Source organism: Somniosus microcephalus, chromosome 6, assembly GCF_052327205.1.
Source record: "Somniosus microcephalus isolate GS21.2 chromosome 6, FLI_Smic_1.0, whole genome shotgun sequence".
Taxonomy (NCBI): Eukaryota; Metazoa; Chordata; class Chondrichthyes; order Squaliformes; family Somniosidae; genus Somniosus; species Somniosus microcephalus.
Genome location: NC_140992.1, coordinates 226,891,974 through 226,906,057, shown reverse-complemented (window position 1 = coordinate 226,906,057; position 14,084 = coordinate 226,891,974). Strand labels below are relative to the sequence as shown.

Sequence of the window (14,084 nt, the reverse complement as noted above, 5' to 3'; positions counted from 1 at the left end):
AAAGGGCGGGGGGAGTGGGACTAGCTGAAATGCTCTTGTAGAGAGCTGGCATGGGCTCAACGGGCTGAATGGCCTCCTTCTGTGCTGTAACCATTCTGTGATTCTAAGTGCGACGTTGCCTTCATCCATGTGCACTCAACAGCAACAACAGCTTGCATTCAAAAAGCACCTTTAACATAGTAAAAAGTCCCAAGACCCTTCACAGGAGCGTTATCAGACAAAATATGACACCGAGCCACATAAGGAGATAGTCATAGAGTCATAGGGCCTAGAAATTGGGTTGTTTGCGCCAGCGGTTAGCGCCTTAAGAGACCGAGAATTGGGGCGTTGCCTAATGTTGGGGCGGGCGCAATGAAGATAGCGACAACTCCCATATTGACTATAGATTTAACGCCTGCGCTAAGTGTTTGCATGCGCCCGCGAGCGCAAGCACATAATGACATCATTTCATCGTGCAACGCCTTTTAGGGGCGCCTGAGCGGATATTGGGTGGCACCCGGAGCCTTAACGCCTAGCGCTATTAGTGACAGTTCCAGGGAGCGTTAGCAGGCCCTTCTCGGAGTCGGGGGGCGCTATTTAAAGGGGACAGCTCTAGTATAGAAGCTTCAGCCACTTGGCCTGTTCATTGCGATCGTTGGTGGAGAGATTTGGGGAGCTACTGTAGAGCAGAGTTTTTGGATTTTAGCATTAGAGTAATTGGGACCCTCAAACCTGTCCGGAGCAGTTGGAGCACTAGACCTAACAGCCGTCTGACCAACTGGCATCGGAATGGGAGATGCTTTGGAGGGCGACGGGCTCCTGGCCGAACACTATGAAGGGGCAGAAAGATGACGGGAGGGCCGGGATTGGCCAGAAGGAGGAGGGGCAATGGAGGTTGCCCAATCCGAGGGTATGCTGCGAGGGTCTTTAGGGGTCATACCTTGACATGTCGGAGGAGCAGTGTGTGCGAAGGCTCCGAATCGGGATGGACGTTGTTACTGAGCTGTGCCACCTGCTTACTGAGGATCTGCAGCCGCGTCAACGGTGCATGACCTCTCTGTCGGTGGCCGCTAAACTGACTGTTGGCCTCAATTTTTATGGCAACGGATCCTTTCAGTGAGCCATTGGGGACATCGCGATTATCTCTCAGGCTGCAGTCCACTGCTGCATCCGGCAAGTTACAGCTGCCCTTTATAGGAGAAGGCGTCAATTCATCACCTTCCCTCTGACCCTGGAGAAGCAGGCGGAGGAGGAGGAGGAGGAGGAGGAGCAGGAGGAGGAAGATGGAAAGGCTCCTGAAAGTGGAAGGGACATCCGTCACTGGCTCATGAGGAGTCGTCTCGAGGCCCCTCTGGCGGAATGATGAGTGTCTTAACTGCTGCGCACTTTGGATGTTAGAAAGCATCTGAAGGCCAGCATCACTGTAATTATTCACGTACACCTTAGCACATTTAAACTTCTCTTTATTGTCACAAAAATCTTTCCTTACAGCAAAACAACGTCATGTCAACAGAAACCATAACAAACAAAATAACAATAAACTCTTCGGCAAAGCCACCAAACTGAACAAACTTTTCCCAACAATTCCAACAGGTGAGGGTCTCCTTGAGTTTGGCCAAACAAACATCTCAGGACCTCCCTCTACTGCTGGCCCCTTGATGGAGAACCACTTCTCTTTCGCGCTCGGCCCCTTCCCTCCCTGCTGCTCCTACGTAATTGAACCCCAGTGGTGGGGTGAAGGCTGGGGGACGCCTGCTGACTGTCTGGAAGCGCAGAAGCCCCTGATGGACGGCCTGGACGATCTCTGGGCTTGGAGGGTGCGGAGGCTGGCTGCTTGATCTGGCCATGGCTGGAAGCAGTGTGAACTGCAGGGGGTGGCAGCTGGGCTGCAGACGTTCCAGCGGTGGCATGAGCAATGGTCACCTGCCGAGAGAGGACACCTGCACCACGGTCGGACGACACACTGGCTCTCGGAGGGGACCGGCTCGGCTCCACCGCCACAAGCGACTGCTCCACTGAACTCTGGCCTCGTGTGGTACTGGAAGGGCCCGGGGTGATCCTAGCTGAGGCAGATAGGGTGGCTGCAGTGAGAGTTCGCGTTGCCTCAATCTGGGTGTGGACGAGGCCGGCAAGTGACTGCGTGGCAGCAGTGAGGACCTGTGAGCCAGGTGCCAGTGCTTCGGAGAAGCCCTGGACAGTTCTTTCCATTGCTTCGGACAAGGCCGGTGCTGACCGCTCCACTGCCTCGGACAAGCCCTGGACAGACCTTTCCAGGGATTGTCCGAAGCCCTGAACAGTCCTTTCCATAGTGGCCTCGAAGCCCTGGACAGTCCTCTCCATTGTTGGTGCAAAGCCCTCGACAGACCTCTCCATTGTTGCCCCAAAGCCCTGGAGAGTCCTGTCCATTGTTGCCCTGAAGCCCTGGAGAGTCCTGTCCATTGTTGCCCTGAAGCCCTGGAGAGTACTCTCCATTGTTGCCCCGAAGTCCAACACACTCTTTGCTAGTGAATCTATTGACTGAGGCGTCCTTCCCCACTGCAGCCATCAGCTCAGTGTGCCTGAGCCGGGCCTGGGTGCTCATTTCAGCCAGGCGACGCACCTCCTCTGCACTCTGTGCAGCACTCATCACTACCTGCCTTGCCCTCCGGGGAGACGGTGGCCGAACTTGCCTACCCACCTTGCGTTGCTGCATGCCGCTTGGTCCGGCAACTGCCTGATCATCAGAGCCCCCCCCTCCCCTCCAGGGAACTACTATCCCCAGTCTGTACATGTGTATGCTCCTCTGAGATTGGAGCGGATGGGCCGGCTTCCTCCTGATCCTCAACTCCGGAGGCACTGGCACTGGCAGCTTCAGGGCGTCGATCCCCAGTTCGTGATGCATCATCTGAAAGCAGGGAGGTGGAAGAGTGGCTTTAGCAAAAGGACAGGTTGGCGGAAAGGCATGGCAGATTGCGGCAAGGCTCTGACATGGCTGCACACTGAGGAAGCATGCTGGCGGGGGGACCAAGTGGAAGGAAACAGCTGAAAAAGGAGAGAGCCTTACCCTCGCTGTCGGAAATGGGGTCGGCAGCTGCAGAGGTTACAGGACCAGACAGACGTCCTCCAAGAATCTGGTGCACTCTCTCCTCGAGATCCATCAGAGTGACGACTTGTGGAGGTCCGCCACCGGTTCGACGCTGCTCCCTCCGCATCGTCGCCAGCTTGGACTGCAGGGGAAAGAAGGGGAAGTTCTGTAACATGATGCCTTGAGAGATGATCTCATGCCCCCCATGGTGCAACAGCCCTTACATGATGCCTTGAGAGATCATCTCATGCCCCCCATGGTGCAACAGCCCTTACATGATGCCTTGAGAGATCATCTCATGCCCCCCCCATGGTGCAAGGGCCCTTACATGTGGCCTTGAGAGATCATCTCATGCCCCCCATGGTGCAAGGGCCCTTACATGATGCCTTGAGAGAAATGTCCATGTGTGTGCCCAGAAAGGGCCATGGGTGCTTGCTGACAGATGGCCATTGGGGTATCATGGCAACAGGGTCCTCGAAGTTAGGTGCAGATGGAGGGAATCAGAAGTTTGCATAACCAACACTCACCCTAACGACCCGAGTGAGGTCGTTGAATTTCTTCCTGCACTGAACAGGGGTCCTGGTCGCCAAGCTGTTGGAGTTGACCCTCTGAGAAACCTCCCTCCAAGATCGCCGGTAAGCCTTTTGATTCGGCCTCTTGCCATTGTCAGGATACAGAACATCTCGACGGCGCTCAACTGCAGACACCAAGTGGTCCAGGGCCTCAGTGCTGAAGCACTCTGCTTTCTGTCTCACCTTCTCCATCCTCACCAAGCTTGTTGCACCAGAGAAGGGCGAGCGCCGATTCTGAGGCCTACAGGGCGTTGAGTGTAGCAGCTCAGGCTGACTGACCCACCCCTTTAAGAGCCGGCCGGTGCCTGGAAGTCTCGCGGTTTCCGGTAATTGAGATCACCTGCGCTGCGCCCGTCCGCGCCGATATTGGGTAGCGCCTGAACTTTTGCGCCTTAGGAGCCCCGTGCAACGTCTGAGTTAGCGCCTCAATCCCCTTTGGGGGCGATGCAACCCAATATCTCGCCAGGCAGCGATAAGTTTCGTCTGGCTATAAACTTTGCGCAGCGCCAGTCCTAACGCCTCCAGCGGGGCTATACCCAATTTCTAGGCCATAGAGTTATACAGCACAGAAAGAGGCCCTTTGGCCCATCGTGTCCGTGCCGGCCATCAAGCCCTGTCTATTCTAATCCCATTTTCTAACACTTGGTCCGTAGCCTTGTATGCTATGGCATTTCAAGTGCTCATCTAAATGCTTCTTGAATGTTGTGAGGGTTCCTGTCTCTATCACCCTTTCAGGCAGTGAGTTCCAGATTCCAACCACCCTCTGGGTGAAAAAGTTTTTCCTCAAATCCCCTCTAAACCTCCTGCCCCTGACCTTGAAACTATGCCCCCTGGTTATTGACCCCTCTACTAAGGGGAAAAGTTCCTTTCTATCTACCCTATCTATGCCCCTCATAATTTTGTACACCTCAATCAGGTCCCCCCTCAGCCTTCTCTGCTCTAAGGAAAACAACCCCAGCCTGTCCAGTCTCTCTTCATAGCTGAAGCACTCCAGCCCAGGTAACATCCTGGTGAATCTCCTCTGCACCCTCTCCAATGCAATCACATCCTTCCTATAGTGTGGCGACCAGAACTGCACACAGTATTTTGTACAGCTCCATCATAACCTCCCTGCTCTTATATTCTATGCCTCGGCTAATGAAGGCAAGTATCCCATATGCCTTTTTAACCACCTTATCTACCTGTCCTGCTGCCTTCAGGGATCTATGTACACGCACACCAAGGTCCCTCTGATCCTTTGTCCTTCCTAGGGTCCTACCATTCATTGTGTATTCCCTTGCCTTGTTAGTCCTCCCAAAATGCATCACCTCACACTTTTCAGGGTTAAATTCCATTTGCCACTGTTCTGCCCATCTAACCATCCCATCTATATCGTCCTGTAGCCTGAGGCTTCCCTCCTCGCTATTTACCACTCCACCAATTTTCGTGTCATCTGCGAACTTACTGATCATACCTCCTACATTCATATCTAAATCATTAAAGTACACTACAAACAGCAAAGGACCCAGCACCGATCCCTACGGTACACCACTGGACACAGGCTTCCAGTCACAAAAACAACCTTCGACCATTACCCTCTGCCTCCTGCCACTAAGCCAATTTTGGATCCAATGTGCCAAATTGCCCTAGATCCCATGGGCTCTTACCTTCTTGACCAGTCTCCCATGTGGGACTTTGTCAAAAGCTTTACTGAAGTCCATGTAGACTACATCAACTGCCCTACCCTCATCCACACACCTAGTCACCCACTCGAAAAATTCAATCAAATTGGTCAGACATGATCTCCCCCTGACAAAGACATGCTGACTATCCCTGATTAATCCCTGCCTCTCCAAGTGGAGACTAATTCTGTCCCTCAGAATTTTTTCCAATAATTTCCCTACCACTGATGTTAGGCTCACTGGCCTGTAATTCCCTGGTTTATCCCTACTACCCTTCTTGAACAATGGTACAATGTGAGCTGTTCTCCAGTCCTTTGGCACCTCCCCTGTGGCCAGAGAGGTTCTGAAAATTTGTGTCGGAGCCCCTGCAATCTTCTCTCTTGCCTCACACAGCAGCCTGGGATACATCCCGTCAGGGCCTAGGGATTTATCCACTTTTAAGCCTGCTAAAACCGCTAGTACCTCCTCCCTCTCAATACTAATTTGTTCAAGTGTATCACAATCCCCCTGCCTGATTTCTATGCCTACATCACCCTTCACCATAGTGAACACAGATGCAAAATATTCATTTAAAACCTCACCTACATTTTCCGGCTCTACACACAGATTGCCACTTTGGGCCCTAATGGGCCCTGCTCTTTCCCTGGTTATCCTCTTGCCCTTAATATACTTATAAAACACCTTGGGATTTTCCTTTATTTTGCCTGCCAGTGTTTTTTCATGCCCCCTCTTTGCTCTCCTAATTTCTTTTTTAAGTACCCCCCTGCACTTTCTATACTCCTCTAGGGCTTCCACTGTTTTTAGTCCTTTGTATCTGCCAAAAGCCTCCCTTTTTTTCCTAATCCATTCTTGTATATCCCTTGACATCCAGGGTTCCCTGGGCTTGTTGGTCCCACTCTTGACCTTTACGGGAACATGTTGGCATTGTACTTTCTCTATTTCCTTTTTGAAAGACTCCCATTGCTCTGATGTGGATTTTCCTACAAGTAGCTGATCCCAGTCCACTTTGGCATTTCCTGCCTTATCATATTCAAATTGGCCTTCCCCCAATTTAGAACCTTTATTTCCAGTCCATCTTTGTCCTTTTCCATGACTACCTTAAATCTCACTGAATTATGGCCACTGTCACCAAAATGCTCTCCTACTGACACTTCTACCACTTGCCTGGCTACATTCCCTAGAATTAGATCCAGTACCGTCCCCTCTCTTGTCGGACTTTCTACATGCTGGCTCAAAAAGCTCTCCTGGATGCATTTTAAGAATTCCGCACCCTCTGAGCCTTTCACACTCTGACTATCCCAGTTAATATTGGGGAAGTTGAAATCCCCTACTATTATTATCCTATTTTTTCTACACTTCTCTGAGATATTAGGACAGGTAACCAAAAGAGCTCACTTGATGGAGATTAGGAGCCGGAATTCTGGCTGATGATCCCCTCCCGAGATCATTTGTTATATTTGGATTTCAAACACTAACTAGTTGATGTTCTGTGGTGTTGCTCACAGACAAAATACTTTTGTTCCCTGTAGCTGTCTGAAATTCATTCTCTCTCTTTCTATATGTGACTCTTTTTCGGTAAGACTGTCATATACTTTCATTGTCACCTCCCAACCTCTATTTGAGTCCAACATGTTTTCACCCACTTTCTGTAAGTCTGTCTTTCCCTCTGTCTCTTCTCTCTTCTGTACATCCTCTCACTGATTCCGTATGGCTTCTATAGATGTTTCTTTACTGATTTACTGAATTTGTTCCTTTTACCATTTTTAAAGGCTGGGTTTAAAATAAGTGCCAAAGTATAGTTGGTTGGAAATAAAGATCTGGGCCAGGCAGGTACTGGCAGAGATTAGTCAGGGCCAGGTTGTTAGGCAGGTGCCGCAATATACACATGGACCAGTGAAACAGTGCGTTGGAGCCTGGGTTCAGAGGAAGCAGGGGTTATTGGGTTCTGGAATCAGAGAAGTGCATCTACTTTGGAAACTGTGGCCCTGACAGTACTGGCACATGTGGGAGAGAAGGAAACTGGGAACATGGGCCTGACCGGGAGCAGGGGTCTGAGGTCTGGAGTCAGGACACTATAGATTTTGAATTTGGGACAGGGACGAAGTGAGTCCCAGGGCTAAAGGGAGCAGGCTGGTCCTAGAGCTTGAAAGCAGCAGCAGGACTTGAGGCCCAATGCTGGTGCAAAGAGAATGTACAGCAGGGCCCAAAGCTGGAATGGGGAGAGAGTGCAGCAAGGTCCCAGGAAGAATATTGAAGTAGGGAGGGAGCAGATTAAGGCCCGAGGTCAAATATGGAAGGAAGCTGGGGAAGGGGCAGCTTTTGCGACATTAATCTATTTACATTTGAGGGTCCAGGAAGCATTCTAGTTGAGGACATAGTGGGGGTGCTATGGGTCTGTAGCGTAAGCTTTAGGAGAGTCTACAGACTCAGTTAGTATCTGAACCAGCAGATCAGTTGATTTCCAGAGCACTGATCCTGCTGCTTTTCCACTTTGATATTTAGAAGCAACAGGAACAGTGCTCGGCAAATCAGTTCATCTGCTGGTCTTGAAGTTGACCAAACGTCTCAACCCATTAACACTTATGACCCCATTCTGGAGCTAAAGCACTGAGACAGGCTTCAGTGGAAGGAAGGCTTAAAGCTGGAGTGAGGCATGAACTTGTCGCAATAATCCATCACTCAAAAAGTGAAAGATTGTGGCAGGAATTGCTGTGATTTTCTCTAGGAAATTGGGGTTATTGTGGATATATATTGATAGTATCTGTCGCTGTATCCAATTGTTTAGATGGTTGTCACAGTGATGTGGTAGCAATCCCCCTTCCCTGTAGTTCATGGCATTCTAACTCTCCCCTCAGTTCAAGCTGTCAGAGGTGCAATGGCATTTTTTTGCGTTTTTCTCCTTCCCACTCGCTTCATGCTGCCACCCTTCCTCCTCCTCTTCCCTCAATTCAGGCTGGTTTTCTGCTCCCCCTCTCCCCAGTTCATACCGGTACCTTCCTCCCTTACTAGATGCAGGAAGGATGTTCCCGATGGTCGGGGAGTCCAGAACCAGGGGTCACAGTCTAAGGATAAGGGGTAGGCCATTTAGGACAGAAATGGGGAGGAATTTCTTCACCCAGAGAGTGGTGAACCTGTGGAATTCTTTACCACTGCAGAAGGCTGTAGAGGCCAATACATTAAATATATTCAAGAAGGAGTTGGATATATTTCTTAAGGCTAAAGGGATCAAGGGGTATGGGGAGAAAGCAGGGACCGGGTACTGAATTTGGATGATCAGCCATGATCGCATTGAATGGCGGAGCAGGCTTGAGGGGCCGAATGGCCTATTCCTGCTCCTATCTTCTATGTTTCTATGTTACTTCATGGTGGCTTTCCTCCCCCTCACTGCTCTGTTAATGCTGGGACCTCCTCCTCCCTCAGTTCTTGCAAACACCCTTCTCCCCTCCCCGCTGCTTTGTGCAAAAGAATGACACAGATTACTTTGTTTGCTGATTTTTCCCCTTCCATTTATACACCCATCTCTCTGGGGAAATCTCTTGCCTACCGCTTAGTCATTCCTGCAGACTAACAGGAACCTAACCTGGATGAAATCACTGCTGTTCCCAGCTCCTCTCTGATGATGCTGCTGCTCCAGGGGATGAAACTCTGCTGTGGGCAAGAATTTCCGATCTAGTAAAGCTAATTGTGAATATTTCCAGCCATGGCATAACTTCAGTGGAAGAGCCGCAGAAACCCCAGAAAAATAACGTCAATGCAGTTTCCGTGGCTCTTCCACAGAAGTTACAGCGGATGAGCAGGAGAACATCCTGTGGAAATTCACCCCTAAATATTTAAGAACTGATGTAAATCCCATCTAAAAAGGTCAAGTGCTAGTAGCACTCAATTCTCCGATGGAACTCATTTGTATTATATGCACAGCACCAGGTGCAGATGCAGATGGGTCCAGGAAGCACACGACTGGTGGAAGAGGAAAACTGCGTGAGTGAAATTTAAACAGATGGCGGCCATCAAGTGAGTGTCACAACAAGGGGACAACAATTCTCACCACATTAGCCGCCTTTCCCAAGGTTGAAGCGGGATTAAAAAGTGGCAGGCAAAAATAGAGGGAAATCCTAAATGAAGCAGGAGCCTGCAGACAAGTGACGATCAGCCCAGCATTCAACACCCTCATTGATGACTGCTGAAGTCAAATGGCTTTGCACGAGGTGCTTGTGAGGAGAGTAGCCCTCTAGCAGTCTACAATACCATCCCTAAAGGTCAGCATTGCAGTATGCCTGCAAGGAGTTAGAGCCACGTTTCAGGCCACAGCTGATCATGACTGTTCCTGCATGTGCCAGCTTGATGTTGCATGATAGCCCCAGGACCTCTTGCACAGCTCGGCATCTATCTCTCTGCTGCCCCACACTGTCAGAAAATTGGTCCTCATGATCATTGGCAGGTAGATGTACCAGAACCTGCAGAAATAGTTGGTGGCATCTTTGCAGGTTTAGCCAAACAGGCAACACTGGCTCTTAATCAGCCTGGAACATCTTTCAGACAGTACCGCCTCAAGATTGACAATCACATATAAAGAAAAAAAAAGACTTGCATTTATATTGTGTCTTTCATGACCACCGGACATCCCAAAGTGCTTTACAGCCAATTAAGTACTTTTTTGAAGTGTAGTCACTGTTGTAATGTAGGAAACACGGTAGCCAAATTGCACACAAGGTCCCACAAACAGCAATGTGATAATGACCTGATAATCTGTTTTAGTGATGTCGATTGAGGGATAAATATTGGCCAGGACACCGGGGCTAACTCCCCTGCTCTTCTTCGAAATAGTGCCATGGGATCTTTTATATCCACCCGAGAGGGCAGACGGGGCCTCAGTTTAACATCTCATCCGAAAGACGACACCTCCAACAGTGCAGCACTCCCTCAGTACTGTACTGGAGTGTCAGCCTAGATTTTTGTGCTCAGCTCTCTGGAGTTGTACTTGAGCCCACATCCTTCTGACTCCGAGGCGAGAGTGCTACCAACTGAGCCATGGCTGACACACGTAACTCAGAAGCATTCATATATTTTAGCAATAGCATCAGGGGTCCTCTCTCACAGCTTCCTTTGGGGCAAGCAGCCTTCATTCACCAGCAGTACATCTGCCAAAGTGAAGTAATTTCACCTATGTCTGTGAATGCTGGTGGGAAGCATCTGTCAGACAGGCTGACCTAAATGGCTTGGAGGACTCCCATTCAGAAACCTGTTAGTGTTGGTAATGGTGCTAGCACTAAAAAGTAAAATAAATAATGAATGGAAACTAAGTGCCAGCAGAAAAAAACAAACAAAATGGCTTGGAAATGGTCTAGAAGCATTTACCTTTCCATTCAGTGGCATCTACATGAACATCCATCTGAGCAGCCAGTCCCTAGCAACTGTGCTTGCCAGGTTTCCTCAGTGCGAGTTACATGCTAACATTATACCTATATTTAAGAAGGGAGATAGAACATGTCCAGGGAACTATAGACCAGTCAGCTTAACATCGGTAGCAGGAAAAATAATGGAATCCCTACTAATGGAGAAAATAGAAAAACATCTAGAAACCAAAAAGTGTAATAATGAATAGGCAACATGGATTTCAAAAGGGAAAGTTTTGCTTGACCAACCTCACTGAATTCTTTGAAGAGGTAACAGAGTGTAGACAAGGGTAATTCAGTAAATGTAATATATCTAGATTTCTGAAAGGCGTTCGATAAGGTACCACATAATAGACTAATGAATAAGGTCAGAGCATGCGGAATGGATAACTAGATGGTTGAAAGACAGAAAGCAGAATGTAGGGGTAAAGGGTAGCTATTCAGAGTGGCAGAAGGTGGGAAGTGGGGTCCCACAAGGATCAGTGCTGGGACCACTATTGTTCACAATTTATATCAACGACTTAGACTTTGGAATCAAAAACATAATTTCTAAAATTTGCAGATGACACAAAATTGGGAGGGATAGTCAACACTGAGGAGGACTGCAACAAATTACAGGAAGGCATTAATAAACTTTCAGAATGGGCATATAATTGGCAAATAAATTTCAACATCGATAAGTGTGAGGTATTACATTTTGGTAAGAGGTCACATATTACTTGGAAAATAAGAATCTAAATGGGGTAGAGGAGCAAAGGGATCTGAGAGTACAAATACACAAATCACTAAAAGTTGCAATGCAGGTCAATAAGTCCATAACAAAAGCAAACCAAGCAGTAGGGTTTATTTCTAGAGGGATAGAATTGAAAAGTAGAGAATAAGTAGAGATAATGAAGCAATCCATGCCCGCATGCAACACGATCTGGATGACGTTCAGGCTTGGGCTGATAAGTGGCAGGTAACATTTGTGCCACAGAAGTACCAGGCAATGACTATCTCCAACAAGCAAAGGTCTAACCACCTCCGCTTGACATTCAACGGTATTTCCATCGCCAAATTCCCCACCATCAACATCCTGGGGGTCACCATTGACCAGAAACTTAATTGGATCAGCCACATAAATACAACAAGAGCAGGTCAGAGGCTAGGTATTCTGTGGCGAGTGTCTCATCTCCTGACTCCCCAAAGCCTTTCCACCATCTACAAGGCACAGTAAGGAGTGCGATGGAATACTCTCCACTTGCCTGGATGAGTGCAGCTCCAACAACACTCAAGAAACTCGACACCATACAGGGCAAAGCAGCCCGCATGATTGGCACCCCATCCACCACCTTAAACATTCACTCCCTCCACCATCGGCGTACTGTGGCTGCAGTGTGTACCATCTACAAGGTGCACTGCAGCAACTCGCCAAGGCTTCTTCAGCAGCACCTCCCAAACCCGCGACCTCTTCCACCTAGAAGGACAAGGGCAGCAGGCGCATGGGAACACCACCACCTCCAAATTCCCCTCCAAGTCACACACCATCCTGACTTAGAAGTATATCGCCGATCCTTCATCATCGCTGGGTCAAAATCCTGAACTCCCTCCCTAACAGCACTGTGGGAGTAACTTCACCACACGGATTTAAGCGGTTCAATAAGGTGACTCACCACCACCTTCTCAAGGGCAATTAGGGATGGGCAATAAATGCTGGCGTTGCCAGCGACGCCCACGTCCCAAATACGAATTTAAAAAAAGTTATGCTAAACTTGTATTGAACCTTGGTTTGACCACCCTTGGAGTACTGTGTGCAATTCTGGTCGCCATATTACATAAAGGATATAGAGGCACTGGAGAGGGTGCAAAAAAGATTTACAAGGATGCTACCAGAACTGCAAGGTGAAACCTATCAGGAGGGATGAACAGGCTGGGTCTCTTTTCTCTTGCTGAGGGATGACCTAATAGAGGTCTTTAAAAATTATGAAAGGTTTTGATAGAGTAAACACAGAGAGAGTGTTTCCACTTGTGGAGGAAGAGCAAAACTAGAGGCCATCAATTATGAGATGGACACCAAGAAATCAAACAGAGAATTCAGAAGAACCTTCTTTACCCAGAGAGTGGTGAGAATGTGGAACTCGCTGCCACAGGGAATAGTTAAGGCAAATAGTATAGATGCATTTAAAGGGAAGATAGATAAGCATATGAGGGAGAAGGGAAGAGAGGGTTATGCGGCTAGAGTTAGATGAGGGAGGATGGGAGGAGGCATGAGTAGAGCATAAATGCCAGCATGGACTGGTTGGGCTGAATGGCCTGTTTCTCTGCTGTATATTCTATCTAATTTGGTGTCCTACATGCCAGGAAATGGCATGAAGAATGTTCCTACCAACTTTTGTCTATGCTAATGAAGCTCCGATCTGTTTCAGAACGGAGCATCGGAAACCAGCTCCAGACCCAACCGAGAAATCCAACTGGGCTGAAAATAGGTGGAGATCAGGCGGAACATGTCACTACTGAATGTGCTCAGTTTTGGACCATAATGGAGATGAAAATCAGCCACTTTGTATTTTGTTTTGCAGGTCATTCCTGGAATGGTACGCCACAGTACTGTTGTTTACCTTCGGTCCAAAGTCATGCTTCCCTTCTCAATAATGTAATTTTGGGTAGAAGCAAATCACTGCTTTTCTTGTCGGTGTGGTCACCTCTACTACAATACAAACCAGTATTTAGTACGTGCACAAGGTTCAAAGACATGCTTGCCCATATACAGATGGAATTTCAGTCATGCACACACAGTACGTGAAGCACCAGGGAGAATTGGTTGCAAACAGTGTTGGAAAATCACAACCTTAATCCATGATTGTGTATGATTTCATATGCTGAGCAATGAAGCAGGAATTGGTGCTGCTACAAGTCTGGACAGGGGAAGGGTGTAAAGCATTGTTCTTTTTGTGCTGTAATCGTAACAAAAAGTCTATTTAATGTTGGTGCAAATGTAATAGAACTGTCTCTTCAGTTCTAGGAGGCTCTCTATTATCTGTTGGCATCCAGAAACATTTCAGCACAGAAGCTAGTCCCTGGCAGGTGACATCCGATGACAAATTAAACAGCCAGAACTGTATTTGCTTTAGCTGACAGCTAATGCCATCATCTTTATATTGTGCCAAACTGTGTCAGAGAAGAATTTGTAATTTATAATCCAGTCTTCAAAATGTACACATCTGGACATGATACATTGCAATTCTCAGTGATGCTTTGCGTAGGAATTGTACTATTAATGCATCGACAGCTGCACAATCCTTTTAGTCAGTCTACGCATCACCTGATGGTTAAATCCAGAACAAAATGGAAGGGCCATTCCAATTCCTCTGTGAGATTTTCTATGGTGAAGTTGCAATAGGTTTAATTTAATTTCTATAGTACATTTGCTCTGCAC

General features: G+C 48.2%; 1 long non-coding RNA gene across 1 annotated transcript in view; it reads right to left on the bottom strand.

The window, feature by feature from the left end:
• Positions 1-1,425: 1,425 nt before the first annotated feature.
• LOC147116496 (uncharacterized) overlaps positions 1,426-14,084 on the bottom strand; it is a 30,883-nt gene continuing 18,224 nt past the window's right edge. The window contains exons 4-5 of the long non-coding RNA XR_015078819.1: positions 3,023-13,355; positions 1,426-2,863 (exon numbers count right to left, since the gene is read on the bottom strand). This is a non-coding gene — a long non-coding RNA (uncharacterized LOC147116496). The remainder of the gene's footprint in view (positions 2,864-3,022; positions 13,356-14,084) is intronic.